Raw genomic sequence first — 14,952 nt, forward strand, 5'->3', positions numbered from 1 at the left:
ATTTGACTAATAAACTTGTGCCCAGTAAAAGACAAACTGGTTAGAAATTCTCTCACTAGGGGGGTTTATCGAGACACTAGTATTATACCTCTAATAACTGTAATTACACCACTTGTCATATCAGTGAGCATTCTCTCATATATAATACTGTGTTAGCATGACACAAATTCTTATTTTGCATGTACAATACTGCTCTGAAGTTTGGAAATATGTATTTGATAGAAGTTTCTTATGCTCCCCAAAGATACATTTATTTGATCTAAAATCTGTCAAAATATATTTTAAAATGTAATGTGTGATCAAAGCTGATTTTTAGCATCATTATTCCAGTCATCAGTGTCACATGATCCTTCAGAAATCATTCTAATATGCTGATTTTGTGCTCATTTTTTATTGTTGTTCAATTATTAATACTGGTTCTTAGTATTTTTTTTTCAGAATTCTATGATTAATAGAAAGTTAATTTATTTTAAAATTAGCTTTTCTTTTTTTGTGTGACACTGAAGAATGGAGTAATGGCTGCTGGAAATTGGCAGCTTTGCCATCACAGGAATACATTTTTTAAATATATAATACTTCAAAATATTACTGTTTTGCTGTATTTTTGCTCAAATAAATGCAGCCTTGTTAGCAAAATAAAATATTTCAAAAGCATAAAAATAGTACACAAATACAAAGTTCTGGCACGAAACTCTAGATGGTGCAGTCCGATAGATCTAACTCAGTATGACATAATGACATTATCATCACATCTCACAGCCGATTGGTTCTCTTCTGTATCGGTAGCCAATGAGCTCACTGCTCAACATTCAAATATTTGGCTAATGTTTGTGGTAGCAGTTTGCAGCGCACTCCAGAAACCCTCCACCTTCCCCAGCTCCACCTGTATTGATCTGTTATGGGGGGATCATGTATGCTATGGGGGTTATTTATATATGTTATATGTGCAGCAGCAGTATTTCTTACATGCTCACAGCAGCATGTTGTGGATGTCTTGGCAGTAGCAAGTCTCGGTACTTGCTCTGCCACAGCAGCAGCAGCTGTCTCTGATATGCTGGATGTTTCCTGAATATTTGCTGTATTTTGTTGTATAAAACAATTTATGTCTGTGATACTGTATACTCAAGCCACTCACCTCTCGGTCTGATGTCTTATTGATGTGCTCCTTGTGTGGTATTTTTGTGGTACTGGTGTTGTGATTAACTGAAACAGAGATTTTTACAGTACAGTGTGAATGTATGTGATCGTATGTGTGTTGAGGTAGTGTGACACGTGCAAACGAATGATGTGATGAGACAAAACTAGCCACACACTTGCAGTGTAGACTCACACACACACACACACACACACACATACTCTTCAACAGCAGGGTGTTGAGTGAACACATCTTATCAGTTGCTTCCTGCTCTCTTTCTAGAATCTGAGTTGCTCTACAATGGCTTCATGAGTGCGTTTTCCAGCCAGACAATGCGGTCTAGTCCTGCCTCTGTGTGTGTGTGTGTGTGTGTGTGTGTTTGTGGTTGTCCTGAATTGCTCTTAATCTCTTTTCCTGTTATGGCACTCGTGTGTTTGTGTGTATGTGTGGACATTTACTTATTCGTGTTATAACTATGAAAGTAAAATACTTCCCCCCAAATTCTGCCCTCAAAGCAGAATTGTAGTTTACAACATTGGTAATACCATAGGATTTTAATATGTACCATGGTTTTGAATGATTACCAAATCTATGAATCCTTGTATTTACATGGTACTCTTCAGATGAATGCCACATTAAATGCAATATCAAATAATACAGTACACTTAAAGTTATAATAAAATATGTTACATGTGCTTTAGAATGTACACATCAAAATAAGTGTACTTCTTTAAAGTGTGACAAAAATGTACTTTGAAATATACTTTAAAGTGACACTTAATATAATTGACATAGTTTGGCATTTATTACAAAGTACACTTTTTGAAAGTGTAATTATGTTAAAAAAAAAGTCACGAAAGTGTACTCTTTTTGTTTCTAGCTTTTTATATTATATGCAAGTACAATTTTTTTACTAGAGATACTCATACACAGTCATGTTGTTCCACACCTGTATGACCTTCTTTCTACTGCAGATTAAAAAAGTTGGTCACACTTTATTTTAAGTCCCAATTCTTGCTATTATTGTAACAAACCATTAACAACAACTTTTGCCTCAATGAACTCCTAATTGGCTGCTTATTAATAGTTAGTAAGGTAGTTGTTAAGTTTAGGTATTGGGTAGGATTAGGAATATAGAATATGGTCATGCAGAATATGTGCTTTATAAGCACTAATAAACAGCCAATATGTTAATAATAGGCATGCTAATAAGCAACTAGTTACAGTTTTTCTTGATTGCTAGAACACTATAACCAGGCTTTTGAACTAAAATTTCAAAACCATAACGCTATTTTTCAAAAAGCACACCCATTTCCCTAAACTATAAACACTATTCCCCTGCTTTAACACATGAGTCGGATTTGGTGAACTGTTACTGCAGAACTCTACACACAAATCCCTAAATTTCTCAGTGCTTACAACATGTGGTCATTTAGAAAGCACTAGCATTCAATATTGTTCACTCAAATCAGTTTGAGCTCAATTAGCACACAATTACCCAAGTGGAATCACTAAGAGTCAAAATTTATCACACACCAATCAGAACCTTCGATGGATAAAGGGCCAAAGTTAGCTTACAGTTTTTCTCAGTGGCTTTGGTGCATTTCTCGAATCAGAAATGAAATTCTCAAAACTACTTGCACAACCTCCACATCATCTAGTCACTTGTGCACATCATAAAAAGTTTCTCATTCTTTTGATCAAGTTGTGATTGCTTTGGTACATTCATGCAACTGATTATGTACATTTGTCTGTGGCTTCCTACATTATCAGTTGCTATTGTCATGTTGCTCAAGATGTATTATATAGTTCTCTGTGCTATAGTCTTACCCTTCAAAACCTCAAGTCATTAGTTCATCGTATAAGTCATCACTGTAAATGCAAAATGGTTGATCTAGCTGTCATAAACTGTCAAGCATATTTTCTACACATTTCTATAGACTTTTTATAAATTTGCCATGAATTGTTCAAGTGAATCTTGAATTTCACTAATGAAGAGAACATCTCATGAACCTTCAATTGGAAAGCATATATAGACAGAGGACAACACAAGAGTTACAAATTCTGACAGTGGACTTTCTAATTTTTATTTTCGCCTTTGTGCACATATATATATATATATATGTTTTCTTTTCTATTTCACAATGACGTTGTAAGGTTTTTTTGTTTGTTTGTTTGTTTTTTTTGTTATTTTTGGGTCAGACCACTAGTAAAAGTGTAACTGTGAATCATATCCAGTCTTTTTCAATCAATATCCCACATACAGTAATGTGTACATTCACTGTAAAAAGTGATAAGTTGACTTAACTTAAAAAAAATGGGGAAACCTGTTGCCTTAACATTTTTAAGTAAATGATCATTAAAAAAATAAGTTAAGTGAATTGTCAAATTATATACTTAATAATTTTAAGGCAACGGGTTTCCTAATTTTTTTTTAAATTAAGTCAGCTCATCTCTTTTTACAGTGTTTGTACTTTTGAAATGTATATATGGCATACATAAGAAGTGCAGCCTTCTGCATTTCAATACAGTAACTGTCATCCAAACTGTTGCCATACTTTACAACAGGTAATACTAACAGAGTGCAGTGTTATATTGACAACATGACTAAGCATTTTGCCTATCTTTTTTGTGAACAATGACACAAGGATTTCACCCCTGCCAAGGCCAGTATAGCCTGTGATGTTGAAGAGGTTCTTTGGCCTGTCCCAGACCAAAGACGGGATACTGGGGCAGAATAATTATTTTTGTTGTTGTTTGTTGTATTGCACTGTACTCTACAGTACATTAAATTGAGGAATAAAACATTTGGACATAAACCCAAAGACATTGATGGCTGTATTTAGATACCAAAATATCATCAAGATTAGAAGTTGGGCCAGTAAAGAATAAATCACCCTACCAACCTACAAACCTCTCAGAACACTTTAGCTACCTCACAGAAACCACCCAGAACATCCTAGCACAGTGGTGAGTTTTGCATAGCGGCAAACACCACTTCTTCAGAAAATGTGAGACTCTAGTTTAATCTGCATCTGTATAATCCAATAGCCATTTCTTTTTTCTCCTCTCTGATTGTGTTAATGTGTTCTGGGCTTCTATTGGTCTGGGACACTCACAGATGCATTAGGCTAATTTAACTGCCAGAACAGGAAATAATCCAATCTATCATTACAGGCAATGGCCGCTCAAACTCTGTCTGAGAGCCCTTCTGAGTCTGTGTGTGTGTGTGTGTCCTGAGGGACTGGAGGAGAGAAGACTCACGATCTGTCCATCCTTTTGTTTCCACATTGATCTTGTTCTTTGGTGAATGGCTAAATGCTCCTCCATCGCTGTTCTTTACCCAGCATTCATCACTGTCATGGGTCTCTGGTGCACAAAGGCAAATGTGTACCTGCATGTATCCCAGCATGCTCTTCTTATCAGAGCTTGTAAACTATATACTTTACAATGTTCTGTCAGTTTATCTGTTTTGATGAATCTGTATCTCTCTTTTCCTCTGTATTCTGTCCATTTTGCTCTCTCTCTCTCTCGCTTGCTTGCTCGCTCTCTCCCCCTCTGAGCTTCAATAATGGAATAAATTGACCTATTTTGTCTTGATTATGTCTCTTAGCAACAGAGCTCCATCATTTATGTTTCAATCAGGTGCAGAGACAGCTAGCAGCACTTAAGCAGCACTCCTGAATCATGTTAAGTCTCATTTTCACCTTGTATGTGTGTGCGTGTGTGTGTTTGTGTGTGGTGTGTGATGGACTACTCTGAAGAAGTGTGTGTGTGTGTACTGGTATATATGGTGTGTGTGTGTGTGTACTGGTATATATGGTTTATGAGGACACAAATGTGTATAATAACGTAAACATGGTTTATGAGGTCACTTCCTGTGTCCCCATAAAACAAAAGGCTTAAAAAACATACAAAACGGTGTTTTATGAAATTCAAAAATTGCCAGTAGTTTCCTGTAAGGGGTAGGGTTAGGTGTAGGGTTGGTGTAGGGCAATAGCACATACAGTTTGTACAGTGTAAAAACCATTACACCTATGGAACCACAAATGCCAGACTGTGTGTGTGTGTGTGTGTGTGTGTGTGTGTGTGTGTGAATATGAAAAGGTTTTGAATTTGGCTGGTGACATGCAAACTTTTCAAGCACTTCTATGATGTGTATTTTGGAAATTAAAATAAATGTATCAGATTGCTATTTCCTTATATAAATGAATAGTTTGCAGAAAATTCATTTCTGTGCCCTAAGGTTTTTTGTTTGTTTGTTTGTTTGTTTTTTGACCTGAACATGTCCAGGTCATTTCACCCCAAATTCAAAATAAATTATATACACAATCTTTAAAGAAATCTAATCAATCTTAATAATGTAAAACATTATTAATGTAACATAAGGCAATATATGTTTTTTTACGATTTCTTAAGCACAATTTTAAAAACAAGGCTCTTTTTGTCAAAAACAAGACACAATTCACACATCCACACACACAAATAGCAGAACACCTCAGTTCTTTTGCAAAATGAAACACTTCTTTCAAAACTTCACAATAATATAACAAAACCCCATTTTGACACCGAATGGAACACACATGGTTCATACAACCTGATTCTGTTTGAACCACTTACACACTGTGGTGCTCAATCTTAAACACATGTAACATTTCTAAATTTTTCTAATGATATACTGTAGTCTGGGTTTGATTTTTTTCAGAAATATTGTTAGAGTACAGTACATGACTGACCAAACACAACACACAAGACCAGCACTGTTCATTGATGAAAATATTTATTTCTCTCCACATTGTAAAATCAGTCAATACATCCATGCATTTCCAAAGGTTGCATATTGCACTGAAAATCAGAACATATTCTAAATGCAATATAGAATATAAACAACAAAAAGATTTGTGGAGAGAAAAAGAAAGCATAAAAAATAAACAAAACAAAACAAAAAAACCCTCAACATCATCTCTTCACTGCATCTGGCCATAGCACTTCGTCCACATCCTCTCTCACAAGACAGTGAGGGAAGAATCTTCTTGAGTGGCGAATTCATCCTTGCACAGACCCTGAATCAATCAGGTCACAGGCCTCCTCCATGGCTTGAATGAGGGATATCCTGACATAGGGCTGGAGATCGTAAACCATCCATCACCATGCCAAAAAAAATTTAAAAAATAAAAAGGAGGAAAGGGGGAGTATTGTGGGAAGTATTGGAGTGAAAATTGTGGATGCTTATAAAAACCAGTTTTGGACCACAGCAGATCAGTGGAAAGATACAATAGGGCCTTTTGCACCGCAGGAACCTTTTCATAGTACCCGAACTAATTGTGGAACTGCCCACTTTTTGGCGTGTTTGCACCGCGGGAACTAGGAACATTTTTAGTTCCAGGAACTCCGTTTGGAGGAACTAAATTAGCTCCTACTTCAGAGTAGGGTCTAAAACAGTTCTAGGAACTATCCGTGACGTAAGTGTACGCCGATGGGCTAAACGCATACGAAAACGCCCTCACCCGCCATGATTTAAAACACCATGTAAACATATATTGTGTAAACATTGTATCATACTGAGAGCATTTATAAACGGCATTTACCTGAAGACTTCATCTACGGCGTTTTGTGCTTCTATCAGCCTCAATTAAATGTAGCACTGCAAGTTGTCGTTGGAGATTCGACGTCCTCCTTTCCGTTCTTTCAACTGCTTGAGGTATACATCGAAATTCCATGTCCATTATTGTGAAACCCACGAGACATAACAAAAACACAGCTCCGATCCCAGCATCCTACATCTTCCTGTTGTTAACGTTGTTCTTCTTTGTTTACGTTGTTGAACCCCGTGTACAAATGACGTTGCTATCGACCGGCTTACGTCACTTCTTAGTACCCACTGTCAGTGCTAATGCAACCCTTTAAATGGTGCTGGGAAATAGTTTGCGCAAAATCGTCCCAGTACTTTAGTACTGTACTTTTAGTTCTGGAACTAAGCGGTGCGAAAGGCCCTATTGTCCCAGATGACAATGTATCTCATCTGCTCTGCATCCATTTGGTCTTCTGCTGTGACAATATTGTGTAGTCTGTCTAAAAATGTGAAGATGTGGGCCATGTTGTAAGGGCCTAAGTTGGCATGGAGGACCCCATTCTGCATGATTGCAGCATATATTGTGATGTTACCACCACGTTGGCCCGGGACATTCAAAATAGCTCTGTGGCCAACGATGTTTCTCCCTCTACCTCTTACTGCAACATTGCCTTCCATTTTTGAAGACACATAAACTCATCTTTTGCCTTTTTATAGTGCTTGCACCTGGTTGTTGAGTTTACAGTTAAGCACCTAAGTGTCTGCACACCTGAGGGCTGTGTTTGATCAATTGGTTTATAGGGGTGGTATTTTGGAAAGCAGTGTCTTGAAATGGCAAAGAAGTGACATCATGTTAGATTTCTGTGTCTAATGTAAAGAAGTGTGTTTAGTGTCTTGCAAAACACTGTGTGTAGTGTTTTGCAAAAAGTGTGAGGCTGAGAATGTGCTTATAGTTCTGCAGATCTGGACTGAGGTTTTGCTCCTTGAGTGTAAGGTTTCACTAACTGTGTGTTATTTTATATTTAATATATTATTTAAACTTTTTTAAAAATCATAAAAAAAAATTATAATAATGTTTTACTATTTTTCCAATTATGAAAAAATTGGGTAACACTTTCTATGAAGCCCATATTTATAATACATTATAAGGGTTTTCTTTAGGCATTATAATGAATGCATAATGCATTATATATATATATATATATATATATATAAAACCTTATAATATGTTATATCGTCTTATAAATAATCATAACAACAATTATAATACATTATAATGCTTACGCATTTGTGGTTATAACTTTTAAGATTTTGATTAATTACACCATATTAAATCTACTTTTACATTGATAATGGACTATATATGTTGACATTATTTAAGATCTGCTTAGTATCTTACTACAGTACATCTTGTAAGTGGTTAGGTGTGGAGTGTTATTTGAGTGTTCCCTGTGAGGCTAATATTAATTTTGATGTGAGCTAGTTAATAATTTCAACTGAAAAAAATGCAGTGTTTATATGTTAGGTTACATTTTATTTTGATTGTCCCCGTAGTCTATTGACTTTAAGCAACTTTGCAACTACATGTCAACTAACTCTCATTAGAGTATTAGTAGGCTTAGGGTAAGGTTAGGGTAGGTAGAATGTTGACGTACTTGCAAAGTTACTTATAGTCAGTTTATTTATGCTGTATACTGTAACAGACATTGACTAGCAAAAGGATTCCTATTTCCCAAAAGGAGGTTTTTGTAACAGTGTTTTGAATTGATCTCACTAGTGTTCTCTAGACAGGAACGTAGTCTGAGTATTTGACAGGTTTGTGTATCATCTGAGGCCAAAGTTTGAGTCTGACAAAAGAGAATATGTTTTTGACTAAACTATTTGATTTTGACCTGGAAGTTTGAAGTTTGCACAAGTTGGTGTGTAATTTTGAGATTGTGTTTATAGTTGTGAGAAAATGGTGAATTGTTTCATGAATTGTGTGTTAGCAATCGAGAAAAACTGTATTATTACTACACTTAAGTGGTCATTGATGGCTTTAAGTAAAGTAGCATAAGAAAGGTGGCAAGATATGAGACTTATAATACATTTTAACTATGAGAAATATAATCCATTGTAACTTAACTTAATGCAGCATGTTCACTGTGTATTATAAATCATCATACTCTTAAAAGCTATAATCACTAATAAGTAAATATTATAATACATTAAAACTGTTCTAATGAATATTCATAAGATTATATAACATATTGTAAGGTTTTTTATAATGCATTTATGCATTCATTATAATGCCTTAAAAATACCCTTATAATGTATTATAAATATGGGCTTCATAGAAAGTGTTACCAAAAATTGTTATGCCAGTAAAGGATAATTTTAAAGATAGGGCTAATTTTGGTAAGATTTTCATCTGTTAACCTTATTTTATGATTATAAATATAAAAATATCATATATATATATATATATTGCGTAATGACTATTTTAGTTATATTATTGCCTCTCCAACATTCGAATCAGCATTATAAAAATATTCAGGTGGCTTAACTATTCTGCTCTTTGTGATATCATCTAATGAATGAACGAACGAACGAATGAATGAATGAATGAATGAATAAGCTAAATAAATGCATACATACATGCATACATACATACATACATACACAAATAAGACTGAATCAACCTATACCGGTTATGCCAACATTGTTATTGTGTATCTCAGCATTAATCTCAATTTGCAGAAATAATGTGTAGTCGAGTCTGGCTCTCAGTGAAAGTGCTGTATGAGGATTTTATCTTCAGTCGGCTCTGGAGGTGAGACAGGTCAGTATGGATCTTCTAGCTGAGCTAACGCAAACATCTCTCCAGGGTTTCTCAGAGTCTGTCTTTCCACAGCATGATGTGAGCTAAATGAATGCAGCTCGACAGGGTTATGAAGGGTGGAATAATATTGTTGTAGCATATGCTGACACTCGTTTATTTGCTTTCTTTTGGCCAGAGTGCGTTCTGGGTTTCAGTTTAGCTTCCTTTGATATACTGTGCAAGTGGCTTTTTGTGATGGATAAACTTACCAGCACAGTCATTTTTAGCTGAACATGTTTAATTTTCATTCATCCTCTATAGAATTAAATTTCACGTCTAGAATAAATCTTTAAACTACTCTGCATGTAACATTATTATTGTTGAGTACAACACTGTTTAGAGTATAAATATAAGTATTTGATGACACAGTCACATTATCTGTGTGTAGAGCAGTGTGTGTGTGTGTGTGTGTGTGTGAACTGGTATATATGGTTTATGAGGACACAAATCTGTATAATAACATGGGTACTACAACGTGAAGGTGGTTTATGAGGACACTGCCTATGTCCCCGTAAACCAAAAGGCTTAAAAAACATACTAAATGGTGTTTTTTTGAAAATCTAAAAATACAGACAGTCTCCTGTAAGGGGTAGGTTTAGGTGTAGGGTTGGTGTAGGGCAATAGCACATACAGTTTGTACAGTATAAAAACCATTACGCCTATGGAGAGTCCCCGTAAACCACATATGCCAGACTGTGTGGCCTCACCTGGTATAGTCTGGTTTTGTTTGGCTAATGTGGGGTCAAACTATCCAGGAAACACTGGTCACAGCTGTGATCCACACTCACTCACACACACACACACACACACACAGAGAGAGAGAGAGAGAGAGAAAGATTGAACCATCTTTCTCAACAATGCTACATAGCAAAATATAACACACATCTGCGGCTTACATTTGCTGACAATAACACAAATATTATTCCTTCATGTATTCAAACATGAATTTAGTCTATGCTGTGAAGATTATATCACACTCTTCATTTTCACATCTGAGATTACAGATTCCAAAGCTCTCTTGTGCTCTCTTGTTTTGTTGTGTTTTCTGGGGTTCGGTATCATTTTAGTGTGGTGCTTTAGTAGTAGCATGCTGTTATGCAAATGAGCTGTTACCTTGGTAATGAGTAACAGCGAATTACAAGGTTGCGGTCTAAATGTAAATGAGCATAGTAGGTGGGGTTTGTTTGCATGTAATGGCACTAGCTTGCTCTCTTCACTGTTAAAATGGATTTAAAGGGGTCAAATTCAAATTCATTGGGCATTCAAAACAGAGTTTCTGGAAAACGGATCAAACTACTAGGTCAGTCAACTACATGAAAATTGTGTTATCTGTGCTACTATTAGTATATATGCTAATAAGACAAATATAAAAAAAAAAAAGTTTAAAACAACTTTTTGAAACATGAAATACAGTATTTGTACTGATGCTGGTTTTGTACATTAAAACAAACAAATAAATAAAAATCCTTAATGGCTTTTTGTACAAATATATTAAGTATAAAATATTATAAAGTATTAAAATGTTTTCTTGTTCCCAAAACTTGTATATGAGTGTTATGTATGAGTGTACAAAACTTAATCATTTTTTATAAAAGGTTTTTAAGCAAATCAAAATACAGATGTCACAAATATAATCCTTTTTTGAGTCAGGAACACATTTTTGTTTTTATTGAGGTTTTTGTTTTAGTGAATTTGACCTGAATACAACTTGCATCTTCATAAAGAGCTTGGCACATCTGATATTTTTGTGGAGAACTGAATAGCCTTGACACACATTCATGCGTGAACGTCTGCATTTCATGGTTTTCCTGGCATATGACAACTAAACATCTATTAAACATGTTTTAAAACAAACCTATTCACAACATTCTCTTAGAATAGGCAAACTATTTATGCCAAAAAGCCAGTCCATGAGATTTTTTACAGTCTCCAGACAGTTGTATTGTTACTTTGTTACTTACAGAGTATATCAAAATTGTGTCTGTCAAACAATAGCTGTGCTATAAACCATTATATGGATAAACTGCCTTCCCATGGTGCTTCATCAGAAAAAAAGTATTGTTCTCAGTCATTTCATTTTGTTCTGCTTCCGTTGTTTAGCAGAGGCCATTGTTTCATTGTTTCTGTCACTTTGGTGTTTAATACAGAGCCTAATCCAGTATAAGAATCTGCTACGTTACTCCTTTTCTGCTTGTGTTCATCAGCAGAAGCACACTGCGGTGATGTATTCTGATATTTGTGGTGGGGAAAACCCAGAGACCTTGATTTAGATATATCACGGTCACTGTATGCCATTTATCACTGCATGTTTCCTGAAACTGATTTTAGGATGTGTCATGCATTTCCCTTTCTGCTATTATTCATGGGCCTAATTAGTGGAGGGCTCTTTTGTTCTTCTGTGTGTTCATTGTGTTCAGCATGAGTGTTGAAACACAGATGCTTTGTGTTGAATGCGAGGCTGAGGATTGTGTGAAGTTATAATCTCTTCCAAAGATTGTTACTTGAATCCCAGTCTCAAAACACAGCTCTTGAAAGCTCTGTTCCAAAACATAGTGATCTGCCTTCCCTTAATTGTATTGAATGTGCACTTGTAGTGTCCTTTAAATCTTCAAAGTTGCAGATAATATAATATTAATGAAACAGAAAGTTCACTTTCATGACATTTGTTTCTTAACATTTCTTAGTAATGACTACTTAAGTTACATTTTCAATCATTGTTTTTATAATTTTTGTCAAGCTTATTTTGAAGAAAGTATGAAAGTGTCAGTTCATGGTCATATTAAAACATTAATTCTAAACAATTTTGGTACTCGGTGCAGCAAGTTCAATTTCATTCAATACCAGAAAGTATGAAAAAATCAATCTTAACATTTTTGTATTTATAATTTATTTATCACATAGACATCAAACTCAATTCTGCTTGTGGAGTTGCTGTCTATTCTGTCTAGACTGTTTTTTTTTTAATGAGTCCTTCATGAGGTTGTATGACGGTTAGCATTCTGCCTAAGAGGGCAGCTGCCTGTGTCAGTTGACAGCAGGCTACTACTAGGCCACTAGTGTTTGGCACAGAGCCAGCGTCCGTTAGCGTAAGTGTAAGGGTTAAATTAAACATTTCCTGGATGACTGCTGCTCAGAGACGTCTGTATATGTGAGTGACACTAAATCCTTATCTCTCTGTCTCTCAGTGATGGAGAGATGATGACAGAAGAGGTATTGATTTCAGTGTCTGGAATGAAGATGTAGTAGGAAATATCTCTGCTTTCTCTGCAGCTCATTCTGAAGAAAAGCCCTACTCAAGTAGCTTACAGAAAGAAAAGGAGCGACTGTTAGTGAAAATAAATGAACGATCGTTTTGTGTCTTGAGTCAGCGTTATCGCTGCTGAATTTAGTCTGAGTTATAAAGTGCACATTGAGCTGATGTATACGGAAGCCAGTTTCTGCCATTGAATAAAAAAATAAATAAAAAAGGTAATTGCGACATTTTCTCCCACAATTCTGACTTATTTTTCTCAGAATTGCATGACATAAACTCGCAAATGTGAGTTAGAAATTCAGAACTGTGATACATACTTGCAATTCTGAGAAATAAAGTCACAATTTTAGTTTATATCTTTATATGAGTTTATATCTCGCAATATTTTTTATACCTAGCAATTGCGAATTATATCTCACAATTATGAGAAAAAAAAGTGTGAATTGTGAAATGTAAACTCTCAGTTGCAAGAAAAAAAGCAGAATTGTGAGAGAATTGTTTTTGTTTGTTTGTTTGTTTAATTCAGTGGTGGAAACAGGCTTCCATAGATGTACACAGTACATTTGACTTTGAGAAATTACTGAATAAAATATTATTTATCTCTATTCCATGGTTGAATTTCAGGGATTTACTAACAAAATTCAAATAACAAAATTTTTATGATTAGTGTTTTCATTCTAAATACTGGGTGCAAAGCTTGTTATACAAATGCCTCTCAAAGCATCAGTCCAGACAAATGTGTAATATTCCTCCAGGATATATAACTGGGATAAAAACACAAACAGAAGACTGAACTGAATGTCAACGATTTTTTTGTCTACCCCCAGACTCCTGGAGCAAAGAGTGAAAGTAAACAAACATTACCACCCAGTGAGAGAGAGACAGACAGAGACAGAGAAAGAGGAGGGAAATGCTAGGCCGAATCAATTAATTATCCATAATGCCTTCCCTGCTATGTGATGACAAGGCAATTTCATAAGATATACACATTCAACACACTCAAACACACTGTTAAATCTCTAATAGGCTGACAAGTTCCTGACAGTGACAAGTGTGACATTTGCTCTAGGAATAGTGTGAATTGTTTAATTAAGACCATTAAAACTAATGAGATTTGGAAGAAAATGTGAGTTAGTGTAAAACTCACTTCCATATTGCCAGTGAGAAGTTTCCAGGGTTTTGCTGTATGATTGATAAAATATCCCACCCTCATGTCTCATGATGTATTAGTGCCTAGATATAAAACTGTTATGTGTATGAGATGTGTGTATATGCTTTGGTGGATAATAGTAATGATATAGTGTATTACTGTATATGTTTTTAGATTTTATTTTGCACAGAAGCACGCATTATGTAAATAGTATACTTAATTGCAGACTGAATGTTGTAACTTTTCAAATTTCAATATCAGGTAAAATTATAACTGACTTGACATGTGGCTTAGTATGTTAGTCAACACATCAAAATGAGTGTACTTCTTTAAAGCATGACAAAAGATTATTAAAACAATGATTTAAAATGCAAATATGATTTAAAACTCTAACCCACTGTATCACAGACGAGGTTTAAACCTAGTCCCAGACTAAAACTGAAGGGAACTAATACATTTTAAGGCACTGATGTATCTTAAAAATATGTTAATTATTATTATTATTTTCTTTCTTTTTTCTAAGGCATGTTTATAAAAGATACTTAAACATCTACTAATTGAACTTCGGCCTAATCCTGGCTTAACCCTAGCCCTGTATATGAAATCAGGCCTAAAACTTTAATTTAACATTATTACAAAGTGCACTGTATACATATAAAGTGTTAAAAGCCTTTTATTTTTATTTAATTAATATTATATTATCTGCAAGTAGAGTATTTTTAAGTATACTTTTAAGATTTGAAGTACACTTTCATTGCAATTAAGCACATCTTGTCACATAAAGGACAGGACGTGCTGTTTTGTGTTTACATTACTTTTAGAAGCAAGTTTATGGGAAACCAATACCACGACGATAGACTGCTGTTAAAATAATACTCTTGAAATTTTTGTGTGCAGATTGCATCAGACAGTTAGTGAATGTAATATGTGTAGTCTACGGCAGACATTTATTGTTTTAAAATGTGAAGATTTCCCTAAAAGG

The 14,952-nt window shown here is 34.9% G+C and overlaps 1 protein-coding gene across 3 annotated transcripts in view; it reads left to right on the forward strand.

Moving 5' to 3' along the window:
* The window catches only part of kalrna (kalirin RhoGEF kinase a), a 259,304-nt gene that overhangs the window by 46,480 nt on the left and 197,872 nt on the right, over positions 1-14,952 (forward strand). Inside the window, exon 2 of one of the 3 annotated variants that reach the window (XM_058786377.1) lies at positions 4,781-4,824. The exons of the other annotated variants lie outside the window; for them this stretch is intronic. The gene's annotated coding sequence lies outside the window, so the exon portion shown is untranslated. The remainder of the gene's footprint in view (positions 1-4,780; positions 4,825-14,952) is intronic. 3 annotated transcript variants of the gene reach the window in all.

Source organism: Onychostoma macrolepis, chromosome 09 (genome assembly GCF_012432095.1).
Source record: "Onychostoma macrolepis isolate SWU-2019 chromosome 09, ASM1243209v1, whole genome shotgun sequence".
Lineage (NCBI taxonomy): Eukaryota > Metazoa > Chordata > Actinopteri > Cypriniformes > Cyprinidae > Onychostoma > Onychostoma macrolepis.